This window comes from Anabrus simplex, chromosome 1, assembly GCF_040414725.1.
Source record: "Anabrus simplex isolate iqAnaSimp1 chromosome 1, ASM4041472v1, whole genome shotgun sequence".
In the NCBI taxonomy this organism is placed as follows: domain Eukaryota; kingdom Metazoa; phylum Arthropoda; class Insecta; order Orthoptera; family Tettigoniidae; genus Anabrus; species Anabrus simplex.
Window position 1 is genome coordinate 1,537,866,199 of NC_090265.1, and position 16,108 is coordinate 1,537,882,306.

Genomic DNA, 16,108 nt, shown 5'->3' on the forward strand with positions numbered 1-16,108 from the left:
GCCCAGTACTTCTTCATCCTTTCGGAGTGGGCTTCTTTACGTTCTCGTGACCAGTTGTTGCCGGTCCGTTTTTTGCTACTTTGATCTTGGAATCCCTTAATTTTGTTGATGATTTTCCTGTATTCCTGTCTGTTGTATACTGCCTGCTGTGATATATTATTTTCCTCCATATCCTCCTTGACCCCTTTAAGCCAGCTAGTTTGTGTCTTCCTGTTCTCCATGTATTCCAGAATTCGCTTGGCTGTTCTCTCTGGTGGCATTCTTTTAATGTGTCCGTAGAAGCAGAGTCTTCTCTTCTTGAAGGATGTTGTGATTTTTTCGGTCCTTTTGTATAGTTCCTCATTTGGTCGCAGTCTAAATTCTTGACCCACTTTCCTGGGCCCTAGTATCTTCCTCAAGATCTTCCTTTCTGTCTTTTCAATGTTTTCTAGTAAGCCCTTCCTGTTCAGTGGAATACATTCGATCGCATATAGACTTTCTGGTTTGATGACAGTGTTGTAATGTCTGATTTTTGCAGTGAATGAAACTGATTTTTTATTGTAGACATTTCGACATAACTGGTATGCTGCTTCCATCTTTCTTGCCCTTTCCTGTAATGCTATTCCTGGTAGTCCTGTTGGGGTTATCCATTCCCCTAGATATTTAAACTTCTGTACTCTTTTAACTGTTCCATATTTGGTGACAATATTTTGTGTCGGATCCTTTTTGTCCTGAATCATTAGTTCCGTCTTTTCGAAGGATATCTGAAGTCCCGTCTTTACAGCAGTCTCTTGAAGTGTTTCAATTTGTACCTTGGCTGTTTCAGTGTCTTCTGCCAGTATTGCCATATCATCTGCGAATGCTAGACAGTCAATTTTGATTCCAGATCTTCCCAGTGATATTCTATTTTTCACCCCTAATTCCATCAGTCTCTTCCTCCACTCTCTGACCACTTTTCAAGTATAACATTAAACAGAAGTGGTGACATCCCGTCCCCTTGTCGGTCACCTGTTTCGATCTTGAATGGTTTTGACAACATACCCATAAACTTAACCTGTGATGTAGTGTCAGTGATGGTTTCTTTGATTAAATTTCTAGTTTTTTTATCTATCCCAAACTCTTCTAACGTGCTTATCAAGGTTGCTCTGTCGACTGAATCATAGGCTTTCTTAAAATCCACAAATACAATCACTAGATTTTGGGCTGTGAGTGCACGTAGTTGTATTATGGAGATTAGGTTGAAAATTTGCTCGCTGCATGATCTCCCTTTCCGGAATCCTGCCTGGTATTCACCAAGTTCTTTTTCTATTATCCCTTCAGTCCTGTTTTGTAGTGTCTTGGATAGAATTTTAGAGGCAACTGGTGGCAATGATATTCCTCTGTAATTGTTAACGTTTGTTCTGTCTCCTTTTTTGTGCAGCGGGTGTATTAATAATGTCAGGGTAAAATTGAAATGATAATAATAATGCGTTCAGCAGTTAGGTAAGCGATATTTGCTGTTTATATTGAAATCCAGTGAAGTATGATAAAGTTTGTAAATTTTGGGAAATTTATATTTTGTGACACTCTGTATTTGTTTTATAGAAGACCACGGCATGTTATGTTGCTCCTGAGGTCCGGAAAAATTTCGAGGAGTTAATTGTGAGATCATTATAAAGTTGTTTGGTCATGGGATCGCTTGTATTTCAAAAGTTTCAAGGAAGAAGAAAATGGATTGTAATGGAAATGAAATATTGTGAGAATAATTAGGAAGATGTTAAAGGCAGATAAGCCTGTATTTTATGAGTGATGTAGAATAAGCAGGATGCCTAGAATAAGAGGCCCTGTAATTCGATGGAGAGGAAATTTTGTGAGAATAATTAGGAAGATGTTAAAAGGCAGATATGCCTGTATTTTATGAGTGATGTAGAATAAGCAGGATGCCTAGAATAAGAGGCCCTGTAATTCGATGGAGAGGAAATTGTGACATGGTGTATAAGTTGTTGTTTAATATTTCTGAGACAGCCTGTATAGGAGAAGCGATATCCTGTAGCAGTCCAGAATGATTGAAGACTATAAGGGTTGTCAAATCCAATTGAGTGCTTTGTAACGCCTATTTTAAGTACAAGTTGATGCTCTCCCATGATTACTATTTTATGTAAGACCGGAAGTCTAAGTGACGGTTCTATTTGATACCAGCGAAGTGCTTTTTGTGATAGCTGACCTCACGAACAAACTACATTCTGACACAGGTCAAGATAATACTTATTTATTGTAAACTGAATTGTATTCTGTGTCTTTACAAGACGAATATATCGCTGATTAAAAACATTGCGGGTGTGAAAATGAATTTTATTAGAATGATAGTTTAGCTTGAGTAGACTGATGGGAAGTTACTTCACTGGAAAATTCACGACGATACCTATTTGAAGTGTTGACATGATAGGTCAGTTGCGGCCACACACTCGAGTTATACCGTGAAGATCGTGATGGTAGTGATTATTGCTTTCAGTGATATTACGTAATATCAAACGAGATTTGCGTTTATTCTTATTTAGCGAACTTCACCGCATGTGTTTAAATTGTAATGTGGAATTGATTAAACTATTCGAACATGTTGTTTAATTTCGATTTCAGGCTTTATCGCAGGAAATAGACACAGTAATATTTCCAGATTCGATTTCATTTTTGTAGCGAATTTCACTTCATGTGTTAAGAGTTTCTGTGAGGATCAGATTTAAATATCCGGACATTGTGTTAAAGTTTCGATTTCGCCTGGCAGTATGAGTGATGTGTAGATACCATAACGTTGGCTCAACGATAGATTTAGGATGCCGAGTGTATTATAATTATCGTCAAGGATGATGAGACACAATAACGTTGACTCGACGACAAGATTAGGACGCCGTCTGTACATAGGCAAGTCATAAGTTAGGCATTTTTGCGAATCGACTTGAACGATGTTAGTGTCTGCACTAGTGGATACGAGTGTGGATGATATTAGCAGGTGCTATTTAGGCCATGTTTCGGCATAATTCGTACTAGCCGGAAGGTGCTCTCATAATGGCGTTGCATAAGTAGCGGCATGAATGTGAAGGTTGTCCCACATGGAAACCTGGCTAATGGGGACTGATTCCTACTACTTAGCCACGTGCGTTGAAGTTCGATGAACATTCGTTTCTATTTGTATCTTTACCTGTACTTTAAGATTTATTGTTCGGGTGTACAGTATATTATGATAGTGCCGTGTGTTGAAACTTAGTTGATTTTTGTAGGATTTACACTACGAATGCGGTTTCGATTCGTCAGCTGTTAGTATATTTCATTTTCATTTTTCGTTTTTCACATTATTTATGTGAGACGTTGATCTACCAAACAATTCTAGTTTGGTTGAATGGGACAAGTGTAGGTAGACAAATTTGTAATTGCAGTCGTAGTTATGGAGAATTGGAAAGACACAAAGTTGTTTGTTTTATATTGTGGAGTTGCATTATAACGAATTCAACGACGTAACTGTTTCATAACCTGAAAGTTGGTTTAGTAAGAACATTTCTTTTCTTTTCTTTAACTTCAGGGTTTGGCGTTTCTTCTAAACGCATAATGAATTAATGTTTCCTGCAGTTCACAGTTTAGTTCCTTCAGAATGATGTAACGTAAGATCCCTCGGATCAAGTGTTGTTGGTTCCTTCTGAACATCTGTTTGTGGTGATGCAAGTTTCAGCATCGGGATTCCTCTGTAACTTACGGGTGTCACGAGATGACAATACATGGTGGCATTTTTTTTTGATTGTGACAATTAGTGTTAACTTGTAATGAACACCATGATTTCAAGTAATATTTTGCAAACTACCCAAAGAAACTGATAGTCGATTGGTTCGATTAACGATTTTTTTTTTTTTGTTAGCGGCTTTACGTCGCACCAACACAGACAGGTCTTATGGCGACGATGGTATAGGAAATGTCTAGGAGTGTTAAGAAAGCGGACGTGGCATTAATTAAAGTACAGCCTCAGCATTTGCCTGGTGTGAAAATGGGAAACCACGGAAAACCATCTTCAGGGCTGCCGAAAGTGGAATTCGAACCCACTATCTCCCGGATGTAAGCTCACAGCTGCACGCCCCTAACCGCACGGCCAACTCGGCCGTTCGATTAAGGATCCATTCGGGGGTTTTCCAATATCCGATAGGATAGTCGACAGGTGGATAACCTTAATTAAATGTAAATCTTGAATTCTACTTGTTGAAGGTCAGATTTTCCATGGATTGTGTGGATTAATTTCGAGTTATAGTTTGGATCAATGTTGCCCGATTTTCAGGTGTTCTATTATTTTTCTGGTTGTTGCTGTCCACGAATTTTATATTGCGTTTTCATTCTTTGGAAGAGAATAATATAAACAATTTCCAGATATTTTTACCACTCACATTACGCATTGTGACTGCGTTATGATATGTTGTGAAAAATTTAACTCACTTTTCTTGCCTATTTTGTAAACAAATTGTCGTGATTACATTGAACAGATATTTTAGTAAGCACAGTGTTGCTCCTCGTTTGGAGTAGCTATGCTGTCCCCTGAACCCAATCGTTTGGTCGATGAAGTGACAAAAAAACTCGTAACGACCCCGAAATCCGAGAGTACGACATTGCTCTACCAAAAATGCCGAGGCAGACGAACATCGATGGAGCGGTAAGTTAATCAATGGGGGATACAAACTGACACATATTTTAGAATGAAAAGTTCGGAAAGGAGACTGAATGTAGTGCTAGACCAAAAAAATCAGAACAAGATTTTATTGAAAATGAGCAGGCTTTTCTGATTTGCTCACGAAAAACAGTCAGAAGCTACGATAAATATGCCTATTCCTTGGGAAGACCCCGCGATATGGAAGTAAGGAGAAATTGAAGGAACTTACTAGGAAATTGAATCTAGCAAAGAAGTCAGCTAAGGATAACATGATGGCAAGCATAATTGGTGGTCATACAACATTTAGTGAAAAATGGAAGAGTATGTATAGGTACTTTAAGGCAGAAACAGGTTCAAAGAAAGACATTCCAGGAATAATCAACGAACAAGGGGAGTGTGTATGCGAGGATCTTCAAAAGGCAGAAGTATTCAGTCAGCAGTATGTAAAGATTGTCGGTTACAAGGATAATGTCCAGATAGGGTATGTGAGTAACACTAAAGAAGTATTAAAATTTATCTATGATAACAATGACATTTACAGTAAGATACAAAAGTTGAAAACTAGAAAAGCAGCTGGAATTGGTAAGATTTCTGGGATATACTAAAGGCAATGGGTTGGGATATAGTAATATATATATCTGAAATACTTATTTGATTATTGTTTGGTTGAAGGAGCTATACCAAATGAATGGAGAGTTGCTGTAGTAGCCCCTGTGTATAAAGGAAAGGGTGATAGACATAAAGATGAAAATTACAGGCCAATCAGTTTGACATGCATTGTATGTAAGCTTTGGGAAAGCATTCTTTCTGATTATATTAGATATGTTTGCGAAATTAATAACTGGTTTGACAGAAGACAGTTTGGGTTCAGGAAAGGGTATTCGACTGAAGCTCAGCTTGAAGGATTTCAGCAAGATATAGCAGATATCCTGGATTCAGGAGGCCAAATGGACTGTATTGCGATTGACGTATCTAAGGCATTTGATAGGGTAGATCATGGAAGACTACTGGCAAAAATGAGTGCAATTGGACGAGAAAAAAGAGTGACTGAATGGGTGGCTATATTTCTAGAAAATAGAACTAGGAGAACTAGAGTGGGCGAAGCTTTATCTGACCCTGTAATAATTAAGAGGGGAATTCCTCAAGGCAGTATTATTTTACCTTTATGTTTTCTTATATATATCAATGATATGTGTAAAGAAGTGCAATCAGAGATAAGGCTGTTTGCAGATTATGTTATTCTCTACAGAGTCTATATATATAAAATAAGAGTTTTGTCTGTACATTGCTCAGAATTTGAAAAGAATGGTATTTCTGTATCGGTCATGTCCACAGTAACAAGAATATGCATTTTTTACTTTTCCGTAATTTCTGTCTGTCTGTCTGTCTGTCTGTCTGTCTGTCTGTCTGTCTGTCTGTCTGTCTGTCTGTCTGTCTGTCTGTCTGTCTGTCTGTCTGTCTGTCTGTCTGTCTGTCTGCATGTATGTACACGCATCACGAGAAAACGGTTGAAGAGAATTTAATGAAAATCGGTATGTGAAGTCGGGGGATGAGCCTCTACAATCTAGGCTATAAATCATTTTACTCACGCTGAGTGAAATGGTAGTTTAAGGGAAGGCCTAAAACTGAATTCTCAACTATTTAAGTTATCAGTGGGCTAATGAAAATCGGTATGTGAAGTCGGGGGATGAGCCTCTACAATCTAGGCTATAAATCATTTTACTCTCGCTGAGTGAAATGGTAGTTTAGGGGAAGGCCTAAAATTGAATTCTCAACTATTTATGTTATTAGTGGTCGTATTTTAAAGAAAATGGGTATTCAAAGTTGGGGAATAAGTTTCTACAATCTAGGCTATCAATAATTGTATTTACGCTGAGAAAAATGGTAGTTTAGGGGAAGGTCTAAAATTTAATTCTCAAATATTGTTATTAGTAGTCCTATCTTGATGAAAATCGGTATGCAAAGTCAGAATATAAGTCGCTGTAGTCTAGGCTTAAATTATTTTATTCACGCTGAGTGAAATGGTAGTTTAGGGGAAGGCCTAAAATGTAATTTTCAAATATTTCTTATTAGAGGTGTAATCGATGAATGTTACATAACTAAGGTTATATAGTATTAAATTTCCTATTATTCATGTCTTATACATTGTTACCGTACTGGCTATGATCACAAAGATATTCATGAATTTGTATTTCTGTTACTAAGCCCATATCAGCGCCGAGTTACGAGAAAATGGGTAAACAGTATTTATTGAAAATAAGAAACTAGAGACGGAGAATAAGAAACTACAGTTTACGGCATAAAATATTACAAATCACAGAGTCGAAAGAAAACTAAATATGAAGGCCTACAATATAGAAAGCTCATAACATTGATCAACAATAACATTACATTGACCATTGTTTGTCGTGATGTGCTTTGTGTCTTCTGTTGCCCCTCATCTCCGGTAGATAGGATTACTGCTGCGTACAGAGTATTTTTTTATTTGATTTACGTCGCACCGTCATAGATAGGTTTTATGGCGACGATGGGATAGGAAAGGGCTAGGAGTGCCTTAGGTCTTAATTAAGGTACAGGTGTGACTGGTGTGAAAGTGGGAAACCACGGAATACCATATTCAGCGCTGCCGACAATGGGGTTCGAATCCACTATCTCTCGGATGCAAGCTCACAGCTGCGCACCGCTAACCACACGGTCAACTCGCCCAATCGTACAGAGTGTAACAGCCTGCCTGAATATTGATGGGAAGTAGCTGGGGAGTTAGGTAACTTTCTTCTTTAGCATGCCATTCCCCTGGTTTATAAATTTTCTGATACTACTGGTACGTAACACACTGGATCATCATAGCATTCCGGCTATTCAATCCCTACTCTGAGGCACTGATTGGAATGAACAGTGTGCATATTTACCGGAATAATGGCAGATGAGTGTTCATGGCAATCTGCGGCCTGGTCATCCCAGCTCTGGAAGTTTGGACTATTAGATTGGCACCGCAATGTAACCGCAGCACTGTTCGTTAAAAGTGATAAAACGTGCGGCTTTCCATTTGATCGAGTATTTTATATGATAGCATTGCTTTTAATCGCTACATTCATAGTTACGTTTTTGTAATGACCTATGGAATTTCAGTTAGGAAAACCACAAAGTCAGTCTTTCTGAGAATCCCGTAGCGAAGCACGGGTACATCAGCTAGTAATAAATAAGTTACAAGATTGTGAGCGGCTGCAGGGTGACCTCGATAGTGTTGTGAGATGGACGGTGGACAATGGTATGATAATAAACGGGGTTAAAAGTCAGGTTGTGAGTTTCACAAATAGGAAAAGTCCTCTCAGTTTTAATTACTGCGTTGATGGGGTGAAAGTTCCTTTTTGGGATCATTGTAAGTACCTAGATGTTAATATAAGAAAAGACCTTCATTGGGGTAATCACATAAATATGATTGTTAATAAAGGGTACAAATCTCTGCACATGGTTATGAGGGTATTTAGGGGTTGTAGTAAGGATGTAAAGGAGAGGGCATATAAGTCTCTGGTAAGACCCCAACTAGAGTATTGTTCCAGTGTATGGGACCCTCACCAGGATTACTTGATTCAAGAACTGGAAAAAATCCAAAGAAAAGCAGTTCGATTTGTTCTGGGTGATTACCGACAAAAGAGTGGCGTTACAAAAATATTGCAAAGTTTGGACTGGGAAGATTTGGGAGAAAGGAGACGAGCTGCTCGATTGAATGGGATGTTCCGAGCTGTCAGAGGAGAGATGGCGTGGGAGGACATCAGTAGACGAATAAGTTTGAGTGGTGTCTTTGAAAGTAGGAAAGATCACAATATGAAGATTAAGTTGGAATTCAAGAGGACAAACTGGGGCAAATATTCGTTTATAGGAAGGGGAATTAGGGATTGGAATAACTTACCAAGAGAAATGTTCAATAATTTTCTTTGCGATCATTTAAGAAAAGGCTAGGAAAACAACAGATAGGGTATCTGCCACCTGGGCGACTGCCCTAAATTCAGATCAGTAGTGATTTTATAAAAAATTACAACTCGTACCACGCTTTGCATGCCACTGATCTAGAGTGATCAGGTTGAAGGGAATGCATTATCATTGAGATCGCATACAGGAAACGAACGATAAAGTAACATACAATAAGTTATTGTGACTTGTTTTGCTCATGAACTATCATATTCAGCTGTGCCGCGGAGAACAACAGAGGCAGTAAACATTGTGATAATATTTCTACTCCACATACCTTCTCACACACCACAAAAGCTCTAGTAATCCCTTCCTAATCAAGACTGACTGAGGAGCGAGCCCACTCATCATTCGGTCGGTGGGTCAGCAAATGACTCGTTTTATGCAGAGCTCCCACTAGCAACACGGAAGGGGCACACTCCCATACCTGCGGAGTCGCCTTTAATTGGCAATCTTACAGCCCATTGCTCGTTGTCACGCGTTCAGCGCAACACTCTTCGTCCTTGTTTTTATTCAAATCCCCTTCCAAACACAAGAACAGTGTGGACGTGTTCAACTCTCGATTCCGCATTCCACAGCGATTGGTCGCTTCACTGCTTCTTTATTGCCGTAATAGGTACCCACTGCACCTTCACAATAACCTATGGCCAGTTATCTTTCTGAAAGAGAGAAGTGTCGTACATGGGCATGAATGGGTTCCACTCACAAAGGATTAAGTAGTTCCGGCGTGGTTTGTGACAGGAAATTCTATCAAATATGGGGAAATCTGTGTTGAACAGAGGCCCTGCCCGTGATGTAGATGTAGCGTGCCTTCTTCTTCCTCCGAGGCCCCAGGTTCTTTTCCCGAACAGTCCTAGGGAGGGACGTACGCAGAATGTTTTTGGGGGTGTGGGGGGCGGGTGATAGTAAATACCTCCCGCAGGTACTGCCACCTTGACGTAGGCAATATGGCATTACCGAGTGTTTTTGTTTTTGGAGACTTGCGTGCTCATATGACCCTTAGAGCTATGCCAGCGGGAGCTACGGCTCCTTGTAGGGCCACCCAAGCTGGACAGGTTTAAGGCGATGGGCCAGACTAAGAGCAGTACCCTGGTCCTCCAAGTTGGGGTTGGGCGAGGGGTCTACAACCTTACCCCGAAAAGAAAAATCTCGTTACGGAACCAAAAGACATAGGAAACCGGACGAATGTAATGGATAAACGACCCTGCAACGAAAACGGCATATGAATTGGTATTTCGCGATATGCAATGTCTGGCGAATCAGAATAAGGAAATCAGAGAGCTGTACAACAAACCAGATATAGGAAAAGAAATAAAGAGTAGTATGGCTGCGGTGGTTGGGACATGTAGAGAGAATGACAGAGAACAGGACAGTAATGAAAGTCTTTGATGGGAAACCAGAAGGGCATCATATGAGGGGAAGACCGAGGATCAGATGGCTGGACAGCGTGGAGGAGGATTTGAGACGGATGGGAATTAGAAGATGGAGAACCAGAGCAGTCAACAGAGAAGAGTGGGTGGACATTGTCCAAAAGGCCAAGGCCTTACAGGAGCTGTAGCGCCAAGAAGTAAGTAAGTAAGAGATATTAAATATAAAAAACTTTGGTCTTCTATAAAATAATGTTAGGTACATATTTTGAAATTACAACTTTCAAAATAACTCAATCATTTAATTAAGCCACATTTTCATTCACGTTGATGATTACAATAGCAGACGTCTCCTGGGTTTTTGGCCAACTCATGGATTACCGGTATATTTTCTGCGGTCACATGTTTTTCTTTGTATAAGTTATATACAAAATAGCTAATACATTTCATCTTTCCTGTGCAGTCATATTCTGCAAATATCTAAATATTTCAGGCATGGAAACGAGCGTTCTTGTGTGACAGTAGTTACTAGTAAGACAGCAAACACTTTCAGTATTCTATGTATTGTTGGGAAAAAATGACTGTCCCAAATTTATAAGTGCAGAAATGAAGTTCATTGGTTCAGGATGATTCTTTTTAGGAGAAAAATATACTGTATATTTATTAAAGGAAGCATCAACACGTTATTGGCAAATACGTAGTTCAAATTAAAAGCAAAGCAGTGAGCTACCTAAAATCTTCATTCACATGGTTGCCACATTTAATGACAAGTTGTAAACTTCAACATATCGGGGGTGGGTGGGGGGGCGGATTTATTCCCTTAATTCTCCCCTCTGCGTACGCCCTCTGGTCCTAGGCTTTTATTTTTAGACTGGGGTGATGGTGGGCTATGTTCACTGAGCCTCGTAAAGCCAACCGAGGAACGATCTGGTTCGCGAGACAACGTTCAAAGCCTAGTAATAATTTCGGGTGGCTATTTCTACCCTTGTAAGGCAGACCCTCCGTTGAGGGTGGGCGGCATATACCAGATGTAGGTAACTGCGTGTTATTGTGGTGGAGGATGGTGTTATGTGTGTTGTATGAGTTGCAGGGATGTTGCGGACAGCACAAACCCCCAGTCCCCGAGCCAAGGGAATTAACCATTTAAGGTTAAAATATCTGACGCGGCGGGGAATCGAACCCGGGACCCCTGTGACCAAAGGCCAGCACGCTAACCTTTTAGCCTTGGAGCCGGACTACAAGCCTGGTAATAAAGGTGAGGATGCTGTCATACTAACCACGTGACACTCCAATATCTACAGATCATCTGGCTAGGCCTTCATGGGTACTGGGAGGGCACTGAACTGAACTATTGAAGCTGCCAGCGTTATTTCTAAACTACAGGCCATATTTAATGAATTTCGATAAAGGTTTTGTAAACAGAATTAATTTTTACATCCCTCTAAATACTTTTACTGTTTTCGGAGACACCAAAGTGCCGGAATTTTGCCCCGTAGAAGTTATTTTACGTGCCGGTAAATGTACCGACAGGGCTGGCGTATTTAAGCATTCTTAAATGTCACCGGACTGAGACAGGATCTATTCTACCAACTTGGGCTCTGAAAGCGAACGCTTCAAACCATCTGAGCCCCTGAACCAGACTAAAACATTTCAAAATATTTCTCTTGGCGCGATACATGGTTTCCAATGTTTAATCCAATTTCAAATAATTCAATGACACTCCTCACTGACAGTGTGATCTGTACACTAATATAATAAAACAGCAAACTAAGTTATTGAATTAAAATGCAGATAAATACAAGACCAAAAAATGTATATTAAAGTGCCATTAGTCAAAACTCATCATTAAGGGTTGGCGTCAGAAAGGACATACGGCCGTAAAACAGGGCCAAATACACACACACACACACACACACACACACACATATATATATATATATATATATATATATATATATATATATATGGAAAAACGGTAGGAAAAGAAGAAGAAGAAGAAGAAGAAGAAGGAGAAGTCATAACTCATCATTACGGTAATATTATTGTTGTACCAATAAACCATTCGCAGTATGTTATTATCTACCAACCCATCACTGAGCAGTAGAGATGGGGAATCTGATTCATTTAGAAGAACCGATCATTTGAAACGGTTCACTAAAATGATTCGTTCATTTGATTCGTTCATTCGAATACCACGTAACGGAGAGTGGAAAGCGAGCCGTTCCGTTATGCTCTTTATAACTGCTACTGCTTTACAAGTTTACAAGTTACAAGAAGTGAAATGTTCAATGTAATTGCTAGCATTTTAGCAAGAGTAATATCCTTTTTAGAGGTTACAGTCGAAAAATGCTACACAACTGTCTGACTAATCCTTTTCAAACTTAAGTAGCTACCATTCGAATTTATACGACAATCGAATTTGAAATTTATAGTAGATATGAAGATTTTTGCGTCCATGATCCACACGTTAGTTCACAGTACTGTAGTTCAAGAGAACGAGAATGTGAACGGGAACGTTGAAGTAAACTTAACCTAACATTTCGCTACGCGCTGGAAGTTGAGTGTATATTACAGTTCTGTGAAGTATGTGACTTGAAACGACGTGATAATTTCTTATTTTTTAAAAATATCTTTTTCCTGTAAGGGTAGTTAGGAGTATTTGACTTGTGAACCGGACTTTTAGTTCAGGTTACATAAAATATAACAGAGTCGTCCTTCACAAGTTGTCATTGATTCAAAAATGGTGGATACCCGATTTGACTATATGAATCAGAGCGAACGAGGAACGAGGAGCCAAGGAACGAGTTGCGGCTGCCATCTCTCGATTCAGCTTTCGATTCACAAACGAGTATATTCATTTCGTTCACTGAATCATGATTCAATCGTTCAGTGCAATGATTCGTTCATTATGTATCACTCGTTCAGAATCTCCCCGTCTCTACTGAGCAGTGCAGTGAATGAGCTGTTTTTATGAACATGCGACGATGTAGTGAACAAATCAACAGTCCAGTTGTCGATACCTTTCTAGCCCATACCAGTACAAATAGTGCACTGTGAACACTAAATCTCAATAGAGACGAAACTGGGATAAACTTTTACCCATTGACTTAAATTTAAGGTCTATAAAAAAAAGTTTGAAATGACAAAGAAAATTTAATGCACTCTATTTTTCTCTCTGCTGCATTCGAAGAAAGTTACAAGCTGGCATTGACAACCAACGTAAGAGTAATCAGGGGTACATTGTCTCTGTACCACTAAGTGGCTAAATATTATTTATCTAAAGAATCACCTGTTTGTTCTTCAATACTCTCTTCGGGTTTATGAAACCCGCAGTGTATAACTTAACGTGAAACCATGTCTCCTGTCGTCTGATAATAAGTTCTTGTACAGATGCATGACTTGCTGACAAACCAAGAATAACCAGGTAATAATGAGTTATCGCACAGAACTATGCTAGTGTATAGGAACTTTGTGTGCTGCACTCCTTGACTCACAGAGAGCTAATTAACGAAGCAAGTGCTCAAAATGCATCGTATGCGGGTTGTCCAGAACTGCATTATGCACTGCTTCTTCGTTATAACAAGAACACTCCGAACAGATGGTTCCCTTCCAAGGAACATAGATTCAGCCCTTCGAAACATATCAACAATTGGTGTTCTTCATCCAGGAAATCGTTCGTGGGATAAACGTCGTATTTCCCTAGCATTACGTTTTGCTTCTTTGTAATGTATTATCACTATCCGAAGGACGGCAAGTTGTATATTATACTGACGTCACTATACCGAACTCTGGCCTCATTTCATAATCTTAATACTAGAACTGGCTCGTCCCTTCCCATTGCCATCAACCGCTCTTTTATGTACAATAAGTCCTTCGCTGTGACTGCGTCGCTACTTTGGAATATACACTGACTGACAGAGCAAATGCAACACCAAGAAGGAGTGGTCAGAACTGTATGCCAATTGCAGGGTAGACTGACGTCACTGAGATATGCTCACGATGTGAAATGCGCCGCTGTGCTGCGCACGTAGCGAACGATAAATGGGACACGCCGTTGGCGAATGGCCCACTTCGTACCGTGATTTCTCAGCCGACAGTCATTGTAAAACGTGTTGTCGTGTGCCACAGGACACGTGTATAGCTAAGAATGCCAGGCCGCCGTCAACGGAGGCATTTCCAGCAGACAGACGACTTTACGAGGGGTATGGTGATCGGGCTGAGAAGGGCAGGTTGGTCGCTTCGTCAAATCGCAGCCGATACCCATAGGGATGTGTCCACGGTGCAGCGCCTGTGGCGAAGATGGTTGGCGCAGGGACATGTGGCACGTGCGAGGGGTCCAGGCGCAGCCCGAGTGACGTCAGCAAGCGAGGATCGGCGCATCCGCCGCCAAGCGGTGGCAGCCCCGCACGCCACGTCAACCGCCATTCTTCAGCATGTGCAAGACACTCTGGCTGTTCCAATATCGACCAGAACAATTTCCCGTCGATTGGTTGAAGGAGGCCTGCACTCCCGGCGTCCGCTCAGAAGACTACCATTGACTCCACAGCATAGACGTGCACGCCTGGCATGGTGCCGGGCTAGAGCGACTTGGATGAGGGAATGGCGGAACGTCGTGTTCTCCGATGATTCACGCTTCTGTTCTGTCAGTGATAGTCACCGCAGACAAGTGTGGCGTCGGCGTGGAGAAAGGTCAAATCCGGCAGTAACTGTGGAGCGCCCTACCGCTAGACAACGCGGCATCATGGTTTGTGGCGCTATTGCGTATGATTCCACGTCACCTCTAGTGCGTATTCAAAGCACGTTAAATGCTCACCGCTACGTGCAGCATGTGCTGCGGCCGGTGGCACTCCCGTACCTTCAGGGGCTGCCCAATGCTCTGTTTCAGCAGGATAATGCCCGCCCACACACTGCTCGCATCTCCCAACAGGCTCTACGAGGTGTACAGATGCTTCCGTGGCCAGCGTACTCTCCGGATCTCTCACCAATCGAACACGTGTGGGATTTCTTTGGACGCCGTTTGCAAACTCTGCCCCAGCCTCGTACGGACGACCAACTGTGGCAAATTGTTCACAGAGAATGGAGAACCATCCCTCAGGACACCATCCCCACTCTTATTGACTCTGTACCTCGACGTGTTTCTGCGTACATCGCCGCTCGCGGTGGTCCTACATCCTACTGAGTCGATGCCGTGCGCATTGTGTAACCTGCATATCGGTTTGAAATAAACATCAATTATTCGTCCGTGCCGACTCTGTTTTTTTCCCAACTTTCATCCCTTTCGAACCACTCCTCCTTGGTGTTGCATTTGCTCTGTCAGTCAGTGTACTTCCAACTGATGTCAGGAACTGTAAGACATATACAAAATTTAAGACTGCTTGCAGAGATTTCCTTCTGAACACTGCTGACTGTTTCGTGTGATTCGTGATATATGATAGGTTACGTGGTTAGTAATTTTGTGATTTCATAATTAAAACACCCTATTCATTCCTATAACTAATATTATCACTATTATGATCATTGTTATTTCAAATAATAGGATATAATATGTGTGTTATATTTAGCTTTTAATTCGTGTAGACAGAATTTAAGTAACGTCAATGGCTTTTTTCCGCTAGTGGTTTAACACATGATCAACGTAATCGCCTTGGGTTCAGAGGGCGCCTGGTTTGATTCCCGGCGGAGTTGGAAATTTTAACCATAAAATGGTTAATTCCCCAGGCTCGTGGACTAGATGTCCCCATCATCCCTGCAATTCACATAAAACACACTCTTCCATCACAATAACATGCAGTTTTCCATACAGGAAAGATGCCACCCTCCCTCGTCTGCATTACAAGGGCTACACCAGGCTAACAATAGCCACACAACTATTACATTTCATATGTTTCTTTGTTTGGTGCGCATGAATAGCTTTTATTGTGTATTTTTTCAAACCGTTATCTTGTTTAGCTATTTAATTGAATTATAATATTTCTTTATTATATTTTTATCTTTCTTTTCTTTCTTCATCTGTTTACCCTCTAGGGTTGGTTTTCCCTCGGACTCAGCGAGGGATCCCACCTCTACCGCCTCAAGGGCAGTGTACTGGAGCGTGAGACATTGGGTCGGGGGATACAACTGGGGAGAATGACCA